The sequence below is a fragment of the Lathyrus oleraceus genome, chromosome 2 (genome assembly GCF_024323335.1).
Source record: "Lathyrus oleraceus cultivar Zhongwan6 chromosome 2, CAAS_Psat_ZW6_1.0, whole genome shotgun sequence".
Taxonomy (NCBI): Eukaryota; Viridiplantae; Streptophyta; class Magnoliopsida; order Fabales; family Fabaceae; genus Lathyrus; species Lathyrus oleraceus.
In genome coordinates this window covers 201936060-201954952 of record NC_066580.1, presented here as the reverse complement: position 1 = coordinate 201954952, position 18893 = coordinate 201936060, and positions in this window count along the sequence as shown.

Genomic DNA, 18893 nt, shown 5'->3' with positions numbered 1-18893 from the left:
GTTTGATTTAAATTATTTTTAAGTTTAAACAATTCATTAGTTTAGACGGACTTAAAAGTCTATTTTTTATTATATATTTAACATTTAAAATAAAAGTTATCCCATAAGATTGAAGTTAAAATGTTTTTAAAATATTTTTATTTGATATTGAATTTTAATGTTATATTATATATATAATTTTTTTTTGTATGCCGTTGATTTTATTTGAATAATTATTTTTATAATTATTTTTCATTTGAGAATGTAAATATAAATATAAATGATCAATTAAGAATTAGATGATTAAGATTTAGATTAAGTTATTAAATCAATTCTTATGGTCAAATCACAGTTCAAATTTAATTTATTTAATTAACAAATTTAGTTTTTTTTTTATATTTAATTCATTTTGTTCATGAATTTAATTAAATAATTTAATTATCAAATCAAATTTTGGATTATATATTTGAGTTAGTTTGATTTATTGTCGTTTTTAAATATAAAAATTTAATTAATAAAATTAATATGGTTATTGTTTACATATTGAGTGTAAGTTTAAAAGACTGATTATACGAATTTATTTTTGATATTGGAGTTTTAAGAATCCAATCAATGTACCTAAGTTCTATTAGGTACATGTTTCAAAATACATGAAAGACAAAATTTCAGGTGAGAAAATCACGAGTATCAGTTATGGTAAAAAATGATGAGCTAAACTGTTACAAATTAAATTCTTCACAATTTCAATTAAATTTTAAGGCAGAAAAAATATAACTAAATATTTAGATGAAATCACAATGGCCGAACAAAGATTGTGATTTTATAATCGACATGAACAAACTTTGGTGACTCAATAGTCGACATGAACAAAACTCATAGTTAAATAAAATTGAACTATCAAAAAGAAAAAAATTAATCAAATTGATATGGAAAATGTCAACAAAAAGATTGAAAAGATTTCTTTGAATTTTACTTGAATTTAGAGAGTTTCCAATCGGAAATTTTTATAAAAATAACCCATTTTTCAAGAAAATTTCTAAAATATCCCTGGTTTCAAAAAAATTCTCAAATTACCCCACTTTTAGGAGGAGTCGCCAATTGAATTGGAGACTCCTCTTAAAAATTGAATGGAGGCGCCAATTGGATCTGCCCTAGCCAATTGGATTGTCGCCCCTGTATAGGACTTAAGAAGAGGCGTCAATTCAATTGGATGCGTTGTGTGAGTAATTGTTCCACATCTCAAATAATCATTTGGCAATCATGTTTAGTGTTCGTCGCTGATACGGTAAAGTGATTTATGCGAGAGACAAACCTCAGATGTTGATGTTGTTCTGGAACATCACTACGTTCGATCAACTGAAGAGGGAGCTGGTTCGTTGGTTAGATGGGAAAATACCAGAAGGGAAAAAAATAGAAGTATTGAGAGACTTGATAGTATCTTTGGTTGGGTGAGAATGAAGGCTGATAAGGATGCTAGGGAAATGATGTTCGGTCGAGACGACATCAATTTGATTGTTGTAATCAGTTAGAAATATTTTTGTTTTCAGATAGCTTATTTTGTACTGATGTTTGTTGTGAACCTCGTTGTAACAAAAAATTAATGATATATAATGATCGAAGGTTACAGAAATACAATGTTACAAAAAGCTTAAGACCTAGATGATGCTCCTCGATTGGGACAATTGTTCTTGTTGTGTCCTTGTTGACGATAGATACTACACAATCTTATCATTTTATCTGTGGAATCCATCTCTGTTCTGATACATGTGCTGTTTGGTATTCCTTTTTTCTTTCTACGCATCTCGTCATTGTGCCAAACAATATCACCTTCATATGAATGCCAATAATCCTCCTTTGGTAGTACCGAGAAGCTTTGATTATATACATTCATGACGGTGTCGGCCTTGTACACATCAGATAAATGTCTGTAAGCATCTTGACGAGTATAAGAGCATGCTACAATGACATGGGAGCAAGATATGCGAAAGGCCTGGAATTTTCCACAATCGCACCAACTTCTGTTTAGTCTAACAGCGTATGCTAAATTTGGTCTCCCCTCGTTGTGGTCCATTGTTTCCTGGACGCTGAAATTTTGCTTATGACGGTCAAAGATTGTTACAACGTGTGTGCTAGATTTGATGCTCTCCTCTTTCATGACCTTCATGCAACACTCACTGAATACTTGCCCGGACATTAACACCGCACTCCATCTATCACCTCTGGTTGCGAACGTAGAAGCCAACCTATAATAGGTTGATCTTACCAAGGCGGTTATCGGCAGATTTCGAATTCCTTTGAATACCCCGTTCATGCATTCCACAAGGTTTGTTGTCATGTGGCCCCATCGACAACCTCTGTCAAATGCCCTTGTCCACTGCTCTACTGGTATGTTATTTAGCCATCTCCCTGCATCTTCATTAGACAGTCTAATTTCATCATGATAATATTGAAATGACGGCTGAGTTAGAGCATACCCAACATTCACCACCTTCTTGCGAAGATTCTTATCTTTTATAGCACACATGAAGTTTTGTGCAATGTGTCTGATGCAATAGACATGAGTAGAAGGAGGATCATGCCATCCGTTGTCATGGTTATTATAGGCACTCTCAATGGCCGCATGTCTATCAGAAATCAAACAGAGATTGGCTTGTGGAGCCACATGTGTTCTATCATGTCGAAGAAAGAAACCCCATCCACCAGCCGTTTCACCTTCAACAAGAGCAAAGGCAATGGGAAAGACATTGTTGTTGCCGTCTTGTGAAACCGCCATGAGCAAAGTACCCTTGCATTTTCCGTATAACCAAGTGCCATCAATTTGAATAATAGGTTTGCAGAATGCGAAACCTTTGATGCACGGGTCAAATGCCCAAAAGAGACGGTGAAATATTCTATTACCTGTAGCACAGGTTCCGTATGACATCATCGCTGACAATGTCTCCATAATTGCCACAGTTCTTGGGACATATGTTTTTAGTGCCCATAAAAACCGTGGCAATTCCTTGTATGAATCCTCCCAGTTGCCGAAAACTTGTTCAACAGCCTTTGTCCTCGCAATCCAGGCTTTCTTGTAAGATGGAGTATAATTATATGTTGCTCTGATATGTGATATAATTATACTCACCTTCACTGATGGGTCTTTATTAACCAACGGCAGAATGTCTTGACATATCAGCGCTGCGCTTAGTTTACGGTGATCTTGTTCAACGTTAGTTGCAATGCAACTGTGAGGCGGGTCTATTGAAGCGATCTCCCAAGAGTCGTTTTTCTTCTTGTAAGATGCAGCCAAACGAAACTTACAAAGCATGTTACGACATTTGATAACATACCTTCTAGAATCAGTGCATTTCCCTGTAAAATCGGCAGAGTTGTTCATGTGAAATTTTTTGATATCCAGAACACATTCTTCTTTGGTACGAAACATGTCTCCCGCCTTTAATTCTCCTTCTGATCTCGGATATGGATTATAGAAAACATTGTTGGATGTTTCATCGTCGTGTAGATCCATATTTGTCATATGTTGAGGCGGGTTGTAAACACGACTAGGAGGTATTGGTGGTGGTTGATCATCATCTTCATCGTCGTTGTTCAACATGTGATCGACCTGTATCTCGGTCTCCTCTTCTTCTTCATCAACAACGTCCACTTCTGCTTCTACTTCTGGGTTGACGTCATCTGACCATTGTGGATCAAATTCACCAGATTCATCCTGACTGGTTAGTTGAGACTGTTAAGATGGTATACATGGTTGAAGAGTAATGTACAACTCAATACAGTTGCAGCCTGAATGTTCATGACTAACAAACATGTATTCAACATCTTCATCGTCTCGTACCTTAAGGGGGAAATACTTGCATTGACTATTCTAAAAAAATATTGGATTTTGATATGTGATCTTTGACACAATACCCGATCCTATACAGGATTGTATTCTTTTTTTCAAATGCAAGAAGGTTGCATTTCTCTTGATCGTGAGTCTAATGGTATCGGTGTTTCGAAAATAAAAACCATATAGCTCAGACTCGTATGTTTCACCGTTGCAGTGAATGTTGACACTGTATAATGATGAAGATGACATTGTGCAGATGAAAACTATTTTCTTACAGTAGATGAATGTGAGTGAAGTGTCTTGGATGTTGATAGTAAGAAACTTAAATAGAGGAGTGAAGTGTCTCACATGCTAGCTAGTTCGAAGTGACGTGTCGCACATGCAAGCTACTCTGAAGTGACGTGTCACACATGCAAGCTACTCCGAAATGATGTGTCAACCATGCAAGCTACTAAGAAGTGACATGTTCAGCATGCAAGAGAGAGGACAGCCACGTGTCAGACATGCAGACACACACTCCAAATGAATTGGCACCCCCACTCATTCCTTGCACATGGGTGTCAATTCAAGTGGAGACACCTTGTCAAAGCATGCATTCAGACCTCGAAACCAAGCAATCAGACCTAGGTCTTGCATGCATGTCCCTATGGAGGCGCCAATTTGAATGGAGACCCCTCTTAAAGGTTGTACATGGTCGCCAATTCAAGTGGAGACACCATGCAAGCACAACTTTTCATGCTCCCATCCATTTGCCTATAAATACATCCACTCCATCAACACTTCTTCCACACCATCACTCTCACTACTTCTTCTACAATACTTCTTCTACAATTTCATCTGTAACAACTTCTTGTAGTTTCATCTACACCAACCCTCCGGCAAAATGTCTATCCTCACAATGGGCAAATCACATAGAGGAACGGTTGCACACATCGCAACATATGTAAGTTTTTTCTTTTGTTAACTTTTTATCTTTCATCTTCACCGACCCCCTTTTATTTTAACATACCAACTTAGTCAAGTTTTTTGTTCTTTCTTTTATAGGATGTATCAAGGTTCCGAACTCGGGTCCACGAATATGTCCATATGGACCCGATGATTCAACCTTATGTTGAACTCGTTGGTTTTAGTCATATAAGCAAGATTTTGTCTTGATCCGTAGATAACAAATTCATTCTAGCTTTATGCGAAAGATGGAGACCAAAGACACACACATTTTGGTTCCCAACCGGTGAGTGTACCGTGACGTTAGAAGACGTCTACATGCTTTTGGGACTACCCATTGAAGGTAAGGTTGTTAATGGTAAAACCAACTATGCGAATTCAATTTGCATGGATCTCTTGGAGACTGATTTGTTAGATGATAACGCAAGAGGTCAAGGTATACTACTTTCACGCCTTAAGTCGTACTATAATAGTTTATACTTAGATGAGCTTTCTACCGAAGATGCTCGAATAATAAAAACTAGGTGTTACATTATGCTGTTAATTGACTCGTTTTTATTTCCCGAAGGTAGTGGTTCTAGCATGCATATTATGTATTTACCTTTACTTAGACATGTAGATAGAATAGGAAGTTACAGTTGGGGATCTTCTTGTCTAGCCTATCTCTATAGCTCCTTGTGCAAAAACTCACACAAAGACACATCTACATTTTCTGGATGTGTTGTTTTGCTACAAGCATGGGGTTGGTCAAGACTATCGTCCCTAGCACCCGTCAACGACAACCCTTTCACATTTCCGTATGAACAAAAGTAAGTTGTTTAAATTGCTATATCTTTACTTACTTCTTTAAAGATTATTACCTCTAACTAATATTTTTTGACTTTTTCGTGTAGATGGTCTGCACGTGGTATGAGTTACAACAGATGTCCAAGACATTGTATTACTCAATATCGCAACCTGTTGGATCACCTTCGACCGACAGACGTAAGGAAAATAACTTAATTATTTCGTTATATTTTGTTAACTTCTTATACCTTGACTATAATCCAATCTTCTTTTACATTTCAGTTTATTTGGCGTTCATACCTTAATTTGGATCATGACCATCAAGTTAACGCCGAAGACACGGCCGTATGGACTGCATGCACACCGATAATACGGTTCACAACTGTGGAGATGCACAACAGTGATCGTATGAAGCTGATATGGTTAAGTTTATTCATAAGTTTGATTGAGATTTTTTTTTAAAATTCATTGGCATATGGCCAAAGTTTCTAATCATTAAAACATGTCTAAGTTAGAAAACACAAGCAAAGAAAGTTTTTGAAAAGAGGGTGAGATTTTGAAATTTAAGAAGTTGGAGGAGATGAAGGGACTATCCTAAGCAAAAATTAAAACTTAAGAGTTGAAAAGATTGACTAATGGGATGCAATCCAACAGACAAGAATGTCATATAGAAACCCATTTTTCCTTGGACTTTGACAAGTAATAAGCAACATCCAAGCATTACGTGAAGATCAAGGCATCAAATAAATATATCCATAATATCCAAGCAAGCCATCCAATAGCTAGCAGTCTTCAATGTCTTCCCATGTAACAGATGAAATATTCCTTGATCAACTCGGAGGAAAACATCAGACATAGACAATAATAACAAAATAACAATTAGGCACATGAACAGAGTAGGGGATGAATCCAAGGCATCCAAGGCATCCAAGGTCTTGTATCATATGAAGGCACAAACAGAGGTAGCTCAGCCTCAAATGTTGGCCAAGTCCTTTAGCACAGGGAATGTTGCATAATTCTAAGTCCAAAAGCTCAGATCAAGTCCAACAGCCCGTCAAGATATTTTTTAGGGTTTTTATTGTTATTATGTGTTTTAAGGTCCTAAGACCATAATCAGAGACAAGACAAACAAATAATATATACAATCATAAGATATGGCTCAAGTGAACAATGTGAAAGGGACTGAAAGATAAACAAGTTGCATGAGATGTAAATGTCAAATGAATGGTAAATGATTGAAATTTAAATTGTATAAAGTAAATGACTTGAAAGTAAAAGAAAAATGAATAAAAGTTAGTCAAGTGTTAGTCAAACGTTAGTGGAGAGTCTTAATTTTGTTAAGTCATTCTTTGGAAAACACTCAACCATTCATTCACAAGTATGGATCCTTGAACCAAGACATCATCCATGAGAAGGGCTCCAACTTGGATAATTCAACAAGTATACCACTATCTCTCATGAAAGGAGAAAAGGTCAAGTCCCCACACAATACCATGAAGAATGGGATACTTACAATCTCACTTACTAGAATGTTATGCCTTCTTGATCAAATTTAGCTCTATGTTAAGCAATCGTAATTGGACCTATGTAGAAGTCACAACTATTTGAGGCCAGACAATAAAATATAGGTGTTAATGAATGTTAGAGATTTGGTACAAAGAACCAAACTCCTAAAACATACCACACACTAAAAGAAAAGGTGGGAATGACCTATCTCAGTCAGACTTGTGTTGGTTCATCTGACACAAGGTCATTGATGAACCAACTAGCATTTAGACATTAGAGAAATCATTGGTCAAATGAAGGATTAGGAAAGAAGAGGGATGAAGATGAAGAGGGAAGGGGAAGTAGAAACACAAATTGATCATGAGAGGAATTTCATCTTATCAATACCATCCATTCATTTTGGAAGATGAAATGTACATTTCATCAATCCCCTAAATCCAATGGTTTTGATCAAACAAAAATCAAATCAAACATGACCAAGGCCCAAACAGAAAGTCAAACATCACAAGACCATAAAAATGGCTTAACATAATTTTCAAGCAATTATTCAATTTAAAAATCAATTAAAATGCATTTTAATTTGGTCAAAACGCCAAATAAATGGCCAAGGGATTTATCCTAGACAAAAAAATCATGATTTTTGGAAAGTCAGAAGTATTTTAAAATAATTAAAAATATGCAAAAAAAAATTTAATTCATGAAAAATATCAAAATTAATCCAAAAAATAATTTTAATTCAAAATATGGAAGAGAAAAATTATTTAAAGATTTTTGGTGAAAGTCTCATATTTTTTGGATTAAAAATGAAATTTCTATGAATTAAACAAAATAAAAGGATTAAATGAAAATTCAGAAAATAAAATATAATTAAAAAAAAGGCCATCAGATCTCCCTCATTAATTGAGGTGGCAGATCTGATGGCCAAGCGTGTGCATTCCACAATGGTCCTTAGTCAATGCGCGGCAGACTTGGTAATCACAAGGAAAGACTGAGATTAAAATATTTCAAATAGATCAGATGGCCAGGATGCATGTCAGCATATCACCGGAGCCCCAACTCCGGTCATCTTCTCTGGTGGGCCTCACCGGACTGGTCCACCATCAACCACCACCAAAATGAAAAGTAAGGACATCATTTAAAAGGAAAAATGCCCAGGAGCTCAAATCTGGCCTCAATTTCTTCCAATTCCAAGTATATTGAAAGATACATGGATTTGAAGTTTGAGGATCATGAACTGAGTTGCTTCGATTTAACCTCAAAGCAACTCAATCTTGTTGTCTACATTCGTAGGACTTCATCCAGTCAACAATGAAGCCAAATAGTTGGTAGGACTTCAAATTGGCTTGATCTTGATCTGAATTCACTTGATTCTTCCTCCTCTTGCTTGCAGTGACCAATTGAGATAAAAAAGGCAATGAATCCTTGGAGTTTGAATCCCAAAACAGAAGATGAAATTCAAACTCGACTTCAAAGAAATCCTCAAGGTATTCTATGGTTTAGGGTTCTGGGATCTCTTGGCAAAGATTGGGCAATGTGTGTTTGAAGTTCTGAGGTAATGCACTTGTTTATATAGGCAATGGAATTCAGTTTTGCACCCTTTGAAATTTTGTCAAAATTAGCAAGTTTGCTTGCATGGATGCATGGGCTATACAAGGCCCATGTAATGATGCAAAATGATCCAACATTCTGTGCTAATCAACCTGAAATGATATCACATGATCATGCATTATGGAAATGAGTTTTGAACATAGATATTACCAAATGAGGCCTTGTAAAGAACCCATCTGCAAGTCCTTCAATTCTTATCCAAATGAAGTGATCTTGGAATTTTTGGAAAGGTGACATCAAGGGGAACAACTTTGATGTTGAACACTTTTCCATTTGGAGCTTGGTAATGATGAATTTTGACGTGGAAGTTTGAGAAATCAAACATAGTTGAAAATTTTCTAAGTAAAAAGTCAAATGACCACTTCTTCCACCTTGAATAACTTTTGCTATGGGCTTCAAATGGAAATGGTTCCTTCATTACAGTTGTATCTCTTTCATCCCTATTAAATTTAGTCACAAATTTGACATCATTTTGGATTTGGCATGAGGGATTTATGCATTTTAGAAGTTGAGGAAAATTGCTTGTTCAATGGTAATGGCCCAAAATGACCTATAATGTTTCCTCTTGACACATGCCCTTAAAAGTAGAATTTGACATTTCTCAAAGAATTAACGTTGGATAAGACATCTTGAAATTGAGCATGAAACTTTGATGGACTTCATATGATAAAAACTGAGCAAGATATGGTCTTTGGAAGTTGACCTCCTAACTAGGGCACAAATAAAATAACCTATAATCTTTCACCATAAAAAATGTCTTTCCAAGAAAAATTAACTCTTGATGTAAACATGAAAGTTGTTTGGAATGTCATAAGGAGTAGCTTTTCTCTTTGAATCATTTTCATATGTCAAAAATTGTAGGCGATAGGGTCTAGGAAACCCCAGTTTTGACTAGTTGACTTTCTCTGGTAAACTTCTTTGGACCAACTTACAAACTTGAAGTTATATTGATATTTGGGACTCATGTAGGATCATATATGCTTGATATGATGTAAAATGAAGTATCCCTTTATATCTTTGACCGGTTGGTGAAGAAACTTGCTGAGGAAGTCACACAAGATACCCAGATGAATTAGGGCTTCCAAGGCAAACAAGCTTCAAACTCTTGATGAATTCTTGATCAAAATGATAAATAAAGAACATGGGGATCCATATATGATGTATAGAACCAATTTGAACCATTGTTGGATTGATCTCCTTGCATTGAGGGTCTCAAACCCTAGTTGTGAGCTTGATAAGGCATAAGTGGACACACACACACACACACACACACACCTACAAAGACATACATGGACATATTTTTGGTACTTTGGGTTAGTAAACAAAGAAAAACAAAGAATGATACAATCAAATGTGCCTTGGTGATCTCTCACAATACAAACCCAATGAATTGGGGTAATGAGGATGCCAATGTGTGATCCCACAACCAATGCAAATGATGAGATGCTATGAGGGATCTTAGGGTCAAAATTAGGGTCTTACAACGGCGAAAATATTCTATCAATGTATTGAAATTTTGGCGGAATAACGACATAAAATTTCAGAATCCGCGGATAAAAATTCTGATTTAAAATGAAATGAAGTAAAATAATAACAACACAATATGATATTTTCAATATTTCACTACTATACTATGAGTCTCAAAACAAAATCCAGCGGCAAAAAAAATGAAACTGAATCGAAACTTACATACATCATGTTACACTCATCCCATAACTAGTGAAATTCCAATTAAATTGCTTACACCTTCCAACGTAACACAAATATACATATATTTGTACAATAAAGCGAAACCATATTAAAATTACTCAATCTACTCATCAAATCGGCACACACTCAAATTTATATACACTAATAAAACCTCTAACTAGTTCACTCTCAACTTACATTTAATTTGTCTTTTAGCAATTTAAACAAGAGATCTTAATTTCAGTCTAATAACAGAGTAATATTAAGGTCATAGAAAGAAAAGAAGAAAAACAATAACCTGAAACTCAACACAAAATCCAACATCAATAATCTCCTGTGAAGCACGGGTACTCCATTTTAGATAAAATACCAATACCGGGTACCAGTACTCGAACGGTACGCGTATGGTACACACCGAAGTCGTACCAATTTTTTTGTTTTTTTTAAGTTGGTACACCAACCGGTACACATTTGGTACCACGTACCCAACTTTTTTTAATTTTTTTCGGATGGTATAATTTGGAATTTTTTTACTAAGTAAAAATTAGGTTAATTATTCTATTTATGAAAAAAAAGTTCTTTCACAACCAAGTTTTTCATCTTCTGTGGAGAGAAATTGGAGCACAGTTAGATTTATTCACTAATTGACAAGAAACAGACTCAATCTAAAGAGGGCTGAAGATTTAGTTTTTGTTCATACAAATCTCTGTCTTCTCATATTAAGGTTTATAATTTAGGAGCAACAAAAATGTGGGATATTGGTGGAGATGAATGAGATCTATTTGATGTAGTTGATATTTTTGAAGTTGTTAGTCTTTCTCTCTGTGAACTTGAACTAGAAGTCGCTATTTTTAATGATATTGGAGAGAAAAATATTGATTTATGGATATTTTTAAGTGTGATTTATTTAGGTTATTGCGCAAATATTAACTTTTTTTTAAGCAAATTGTTTTGTAATTTTAATGTTTTGTTGTTATTTAAATAATATAACACCTTTGTTATTTTTATAATTGTATTTAAAAAAATTATACTAACGTATCGGTACCTTAGTTTTTCTAAAAATGTCATGCTCCGTACTAGTACCTGTATCGGGTACTGGACCTGTACCTATGCAACGCAGATAATCACAATACTCAAAGACCCGTTTGTGTAAATCAGATGGTGTGGTGTCGTTGCTAACCCCAAAAAATTGAAGCCATTTATCATGTTTTCCCAGCACTTTAAAGAACAAGAAACAATTATTTGTTCTTACAACCTTTACATACTTGTTCAATGTTTTCAGTGATGGTTCCTTGTCGGTTATCTTCCGAGTGAGCAAGGGAACCAACTCTTGGGTTTCAAATTAGTTGGTGTTCACTTCATAATCAGACGGGTTAAGTTGGAGACACAAGAAATTCGCGTCGAGGATTGAAGATTAACGGCGATTTGTTGATGATGGTGAGGCGAGCGAAAGTTTGAAATGGAAGTTTTGTTGGTGATATGGGTTTGAAACCAATGGCGAAGGGTGTTGAACGAAGGGGATCGTTGTGTTTTCTGGTAGATTGAAGTTGCGAGGTGTTGTTGTAGTGGAATCGAAATCATATTTTGATGTTTAAGATTGAGGTTGTTCGTCGTTGTGATGGTTAGCGGTGATTTATGGCTATGCGGCGGATTTGCGGAGGAGTTTGGTCGTATGGAAATTGAGGTTTTGAGGTATTTTCGTTCAGATATTGCAGAGGAAGTTTGTGAAATGGAAGGATTTCAATTATGGTGGAGATTTACGATGATGTTGGTAGTGGTTTGCAGTGGAGATATGTTATGTGTGTCGCGATTCAGAGGAGTATTAAAGTGTTGGGTTTGGTTGAGATTATTTGAATATGAGGTTGAGTGGTTTGCAGTTTGATAATGAGAGGTGTAGGTAGAGGAAAGAATTTACATGGTGGGAGAGGTTTGTTTATTGTTGTAGAATAAGGAGAGTAATTTTTTATGGTGGAGGAGATTTGAATGAGAAAGATGGTCTTCTTGAAGATAAGAAGGGAAATATTTTGTTCAATTCCTATCTCTGAAAAAATGAATTGTGTTTTCTGTTTTTAGTGGGAAGAGAATCCTCATTCTCTTCCAATTTAGGATGCGTGTCACCTTTTAAATGGAGGGAATTGTTATTCTTTTCATTGCCAACTTTCCTTTTTCTTGTCCCAATCGAAAATGTGTTGGCTTGTGAGAGGATATTCATTGATGTGTTCAGGCGTTTTCTTGTGCAATCGTTATCCAAAAGAGAAAATTTCATTTTTGTCGCTTGGGACACATGTCTTCATCTTAGTGGCCCTAAAATTCAAAATAAAGTCAACTCCGTAACCCTCATATGCCACGTGTAATGAGTGAATGGAGGATCAACCAATTTTCATTCTCTTATTTCTATTTATTTTATTTCTTCATTTTCTAATTTTTGATTGGATAATGGAAATGAGAATGGATAGAAATTGTGAGTCTTAGATTAATTTGAATCAATGATCAGGATTGAATCAAAGAAACAAAAAATTAATTTAAATGCTAAAGTTGTCCCTTCTAGAAGTTTTAATTAATTTAAATGAGATTAAATCAATTAAAACAACTAAAATTCACACCTTCTTAAATAAATATGACAAAAAATAAAATGAAATGGTAAAAAATTATATTTAATTATTTAGAACACTTTGATAAAAGAATGAGAATACAATAATTAAATAAGAATAAAAATCGGGCACAAAAATGCCCGAAAAATTAAATTGAATGCACTAGAATGATCAACGTGAAATAAACTTCTCGAAGACATACATGTTTTTATTAAATTTTGAAGTAAAAAATGTCCGGTTGAACAGGTTCAGGCTGGTCAAAACGTGATTGAAAAATGTGATGCTGGGCAGGTGATGCAAAGTAAAAATAAAGTCAGATATATGAAAGATTTAAAATAACCGAGCAAAATTGGGGTATAACAATGATAAGAAGATGTGTGAAAACAATGGTAGGTGATGCACCCCATAGATATGAAAACAAAGCAATAGCCACATAGAGTGGCGCATGCACTATGCATGCATGCGCCACATGCAATGACGCCACAGTTCAACATCCCAAAACATGTGATAATTGCATTGGCTTGAACTGCATGCAAGAGCCACTAAACATGGTGCCTTAATTCAATTGCCTAAAGGATGTGTCATTTGGTATGACGCATACTTTATCTGAATAATTTTTTTTGTTTGAAAAATTGTTATATTGTTAATTTTTTTTAAAAATATGTTATTTTAGTATTATTTTTTAAAATAGTAGTTATTTAAAAAAAATCATATCTTTTATTTTATAAATTTAAATAATTACTTCTAACCACATTTGTCATTTATTAGCCAATATATTAGTTATTTCTAGTTATTTAAGAACCAAGACTGCAGTAGAGCACATATTTTTTTTTGTTTTATTTGAGGTAATTTATAAGCAATAGTGGACATATATATTCAGCAGGTTCATATATTTTAATTTAGATGCGCTACTAATTGAATTTTTTTTTAAAATATCCAAAAATTTCAAAAAAATTTCAAAAATATCCAATTTTTCAAAATAATTACACAAATGGCCAATTTTGGCCATTTTTTACACTTAGGCGCCACCCTAGTTGGCGCCTACCCTTAATGGGTAGGGCAAGTCGCCACTAGGAGTGGCGCCTATGCCCATTCCTATTTTTTTTTTTTTTTTAAATGTTATTTTTTTTGTTTTTTTAATTTTTTTTAATTTATAAATTTATATTTTTTATTAATTATATTAATTTATGTTAAGACATATATATAAATAAATTTTTTTACAAGATATATATATATATATATATATATATATATATATATATTAATTTATATATATATATATATTAATTTATATATATATATATATTAATATAATTTATAAGTAATTAATATTATTTGTAAATTTTTGGAAAAAAAATTAATTTATATACGTATAAAGATATGATAGACAATATTTTTAAAGATAAAGATAAAGATATAAAGATAATAAACAGAAAATATTTTTATTTAAATAATAGACAAGACAAATATTACAAAGATATGATTAATCACATATGATGCGGTCCCTGGTACGATCCGCACGGGGGAGGTCTAGTTACTCGCCTAGACGGTTCACGTGGTGGTGGTGCTTCCCTATTACCACCCCTTGCCCTAACGCGCCCCCTTGCCGCTTGCCGTTGTGGTTGGGTCGAAGTCCCTTCAGTGCTGTAGGAAAGACGGGTCCCCTTTGCGCCCTCGAAGCTTTGTCTCGGTGGGACAAACTGACTACTGCTGGGTGCACCCTCGAATTGTGGTCTTTGGTAGTTTAGGGTTGAACCGGGTTGGCCAAAGTGCAATGTTTGTTGTGGTGTGTAGTAGTCCTGTTGGTAGTCCTCTTGTATACCCGTGTCGGGGCTAGGTGGAGGACTGGAAGAGCTTGGGAAATTGTCGTGTTGGAAGTGTTGGGATTGGTGGAAGTAGGGGGATTGATATTGTGGTAGGTGTTGGGACTGTTGATGGTGGTGGGAATGTTGAGTTTGTTGTTGGTAGTCTTCATGGTATTGGGATTGAGTTTGTGGTATGTATTGTTGATTTGGTTGGGGGGTGGACATGTGTTGCGGTGGTTGTTGTTGGTAATATGGTGGTGGTGGTTGTTGTTGGTAATAAGGTGGTGGTGGTTGTTGTTGGTAAAATGGTTGTGGTGGTTGTTGTTGGTAATAAGGTGGTGGTTGTTGTTGTTGGGAATACTGTGGTGGTTGTTATTGTTGGGAATACTGTGGTGGTTGTTGTTGTTGGAAATATGGTTGTTGCATCCGGGGATCGTCCAAATAGAACGGGTCAGACACAATCATTTCTGGATTGGTATTTGCTCTATACCAATCCACATATTCCCTTGTCGGCTTCATTTCGTTGGGCGCCACCGGAAATTGTAGAACATAGTGGGCACGGTCTTTCCACATTTTACGAAACTCCTTAGCAAATTCCTTCCAATTTTGGGCATACCACTGGTGGTTGACTTTTTTTAGATGCCAAGGTTCCATAGACATTGGGGGGCCTGGGATTTCTTGATGCATTCCGAATTGAAGCTTGACACGGTCACTTTGGTGCATCTCCACAGTGGTGAACCGCATTATGGCCGTTTTTGCTGTCCAAACAGCTGCATCTTCGGGGTTGGGTTGATGTTCCAATCCCAAATATGGCCTCCAAATAAACTGCAAAGAAAAAAGTAAATATGTTATTTATCGAGAATGCATGACATTAATAAATCAGTTAGAAGCTGAGTGATTTAGTGGTAATACATCCTGTGCTCGGAGACGATCCAACAGTTGACGATAAAATATAATTTTATTTTTGGGGGTAAGACTGTAATCCAGTCCGGTTGTAATGAACCTAAACAAAAAAAGATAAATAATATTAGTTACAAATATTTATAGAATAAATATACAAAATGAAATAAGATCATAAATTTACCTAGTTGCGTAGGGGAAGGAGTAGTCATTAGGATTTTCTGGGGCTAGCCTCGGCAATCTCCACCACCCCCATGTTTGGAGCAAAAAAGCACATCCAGAAAATGTACAGTGCTCATTTTGTGCATTTTTACACAAAGAGCTATATAGGAATGCTAATACTGCAGAACCCCAACTATATGTGCTTATTCTATCAATGTCCCCGAGCAAACTCAAGTACATAAAATTTATGCTATTTCCCGTCCCTTCGTACAAGAAGAAGCATAATGCGTGGGTGATAGGGTCCATATCTCAAGCTCACATTTGCGTCAACACCAACATGGCACAGGATCATCGCAAACTTAGCCATGACATGATCTGCCATTCCATATTACCTCTAGTTGAGGCTGACCCGTCACTGAAGGTCAAAACAATTATCTCCCATTGTGTGGCTGTTTTCAAATATACACCGTCATACAGAAAGGCTTGGTTAGCGAAAACCAAGGCAATTGAACTGGTGTATGGTAACTGGGAGGAATCATACAAACAACTACCACGCTACCTGGCTGCACTACGATTGTATTCACCTGGGACGGTTACTATAATGGAGACCTTGCCTGCACAATCCCCTGACGGAACTCGTCTAGAAGGTAATGGAATTTTCCATAGAATTTTCTGGGCATTCCGTCCCTGCATCATCGGGTTCACATTCTGCAAACCACTTGTTCAAGTCGATGGAACTTGGCTGTATGGGAAATACAAAGGATCGTTACTGATGGCGGTCGCACAAGATGGCAATTCAAATATTTTCCCAATAGCCTTTGCATTGGTGGAAGGAGAAACGGCTGCTGCTTGGAGTTTCTTCCTTAAGAATCTTCGAACGCACGTGACTCCACAAGCTGGCATCTGCGTGATCTCTGACAGGCACGCTTCAATAGACAGTGCATACAATAATCCAGCAAATGGTTGGCATGACCCCCCGTCTACCCATGTCTACTGCATTAGGCATATTGCTCAAAATTTTATGCGGGAGTTCAAGGATAACTTCTTGAAGCAACATTTGATAAACGCGGGGTATGCATTAAACCAACCTGGATTCCAATACTATCGCCGGGAAATAGTGTTGGCAAATTCTGATGCAGGGAGGTGGATCGATAATATCGACAGAGCAAAGTGGACTAGATCATACGACGATGGGGTGAGGTGGGGCCACATGACAACAAATCTTGTGGAATCAATGAACGGCGTGTTTAAGGGCATACGTAACCTCCCGGTAACCGCATTGGTGAGTGCGACCTATTTTCGGATGGCAACGTTGTTCGTAACAAGAGGCAGGCGCTGGAATGAAGTGTTGCAGACGAGTCAAGTATATAGTGATGCCTGCATGAAGTTTATGAGGCAGGAATCTGCCAAAGCCAGCAGCCATCGGGTTACGGAATTCGACCGCCATGGCCACACTTTTAGTGTCAAGGAAACAATTGACCACAACCAAGGGCTGCCCAGACAAGAGTATAGGGTCCTAATACCAGACCGTTGGTGCGACTGTGGTCAATTTCAGGCCTATCGTATGCCTTGTTCCCATGTCATTGCAGCGTGTTCACACAGCCACTTCGATGCATTATCGCTAGTGTCTCCAATCTACAAAGTTGCAACATTGCTCAATGTATACGACAATCCCTTTCCGGTGGTAGCATTGGAGGCGTATTGGCCAGAGTATGACGGGGAAATTGTTTGGCACAACGAATCGATGAGGCGGAATAAAAGTGGTCGCCCAAATAGCACGCGCATTAGAACTGAAATGGACGTCGCAGAGAAAATGCAGAGGAAGTGTAGCATATGTAGACAACTAGGGCATAATAAGAACAAATGTCCATATCGTGGATCTAGTTCCACAACTTAGTTTTCACTTTCATAAATCTGTGTACCAAAATCATTTTAAATTAAAGTTTACTTTTTATTCCAAATAGAAGATGACACTTGAACAACAAACACAAACATCTAACATTACAACACCAATTACTAAAACAAAAACAAATACTGGAACAAAAACAAGTACTAAAACAAGAACAAGTACTAGAACAATAACAAATACAACAACAACATGACAAACAACCATTAAAATCTAAGAAATTACAACAGTTAACACTATGTCGTCTGATCCATGCATCATTTGGATGCAATCAATGTCGCTTTCAACTTCAACCCACCAACGTATCGTTTCTCCAGTTTCAATTGAGAACCTTGTTCTAAGCCTCTGAATCCTTCTGATGACTTCACCAGGTTGGTAATCTCCCTCTAACCAAGACATCAAGGACCTTTTTAGTCGGTCCAACGAACGGATGTTCCAAAATTTCATCTCCATTGGAGGTTTCAAAGGCGAGAAAATAACATGCCCATCCCTTTTTAAGATTACTGGTTCAGGATCCGGGCGCCTTGATGATGTTCGCTGCCATGACGACGGTCTTGGGGATGCCATGAACTCAACTTGATACAGAAAGTGATAGGAAACAGTGGTGAAGAAAATGCAAGGAAATAACACTTTATTTATAGGAAAAGATCTGGGTTGTACACCAGTCTACCTAACCCTAATTAGTGTCGCACTTGATTACTTAATCTTATAGGGAATTAGGGTTTCAATTAGGTCATAACTACCAAACTCTAATTATAACCGATCAATAAACCCTAATTATAATTGATAAATTAACCTTAACATGATTAACCCTAATTCTTCCAAAAAAATTTAAATAATAATAATTACTTATAAATTAAATTAGTATATATATAAATTAATATATATATATATATCTTGTAAATAATTTTATTTATATATATGTGTTAATATAAATTAATATAATTTAGAAAAAATATAAATTCATAAATTAAAAAAAATTAAAAAAAAAAAAAAAAAAAAAAAAAACATATTTAAAAAAAAAAAAAAAAAAAATTTTAAGGGTAGGCGCCACTCCTAGTGGCGACTTGCCCTACCCTTTAAGGGTAGGCGCCAACTAGGGTGGCGCCTATGTACAAAATTAGGGCAAAAATTGCCCAATTTTGTAATTTTTTGGAAAAAATGGATATTTTTGAAATTTTTTTAAA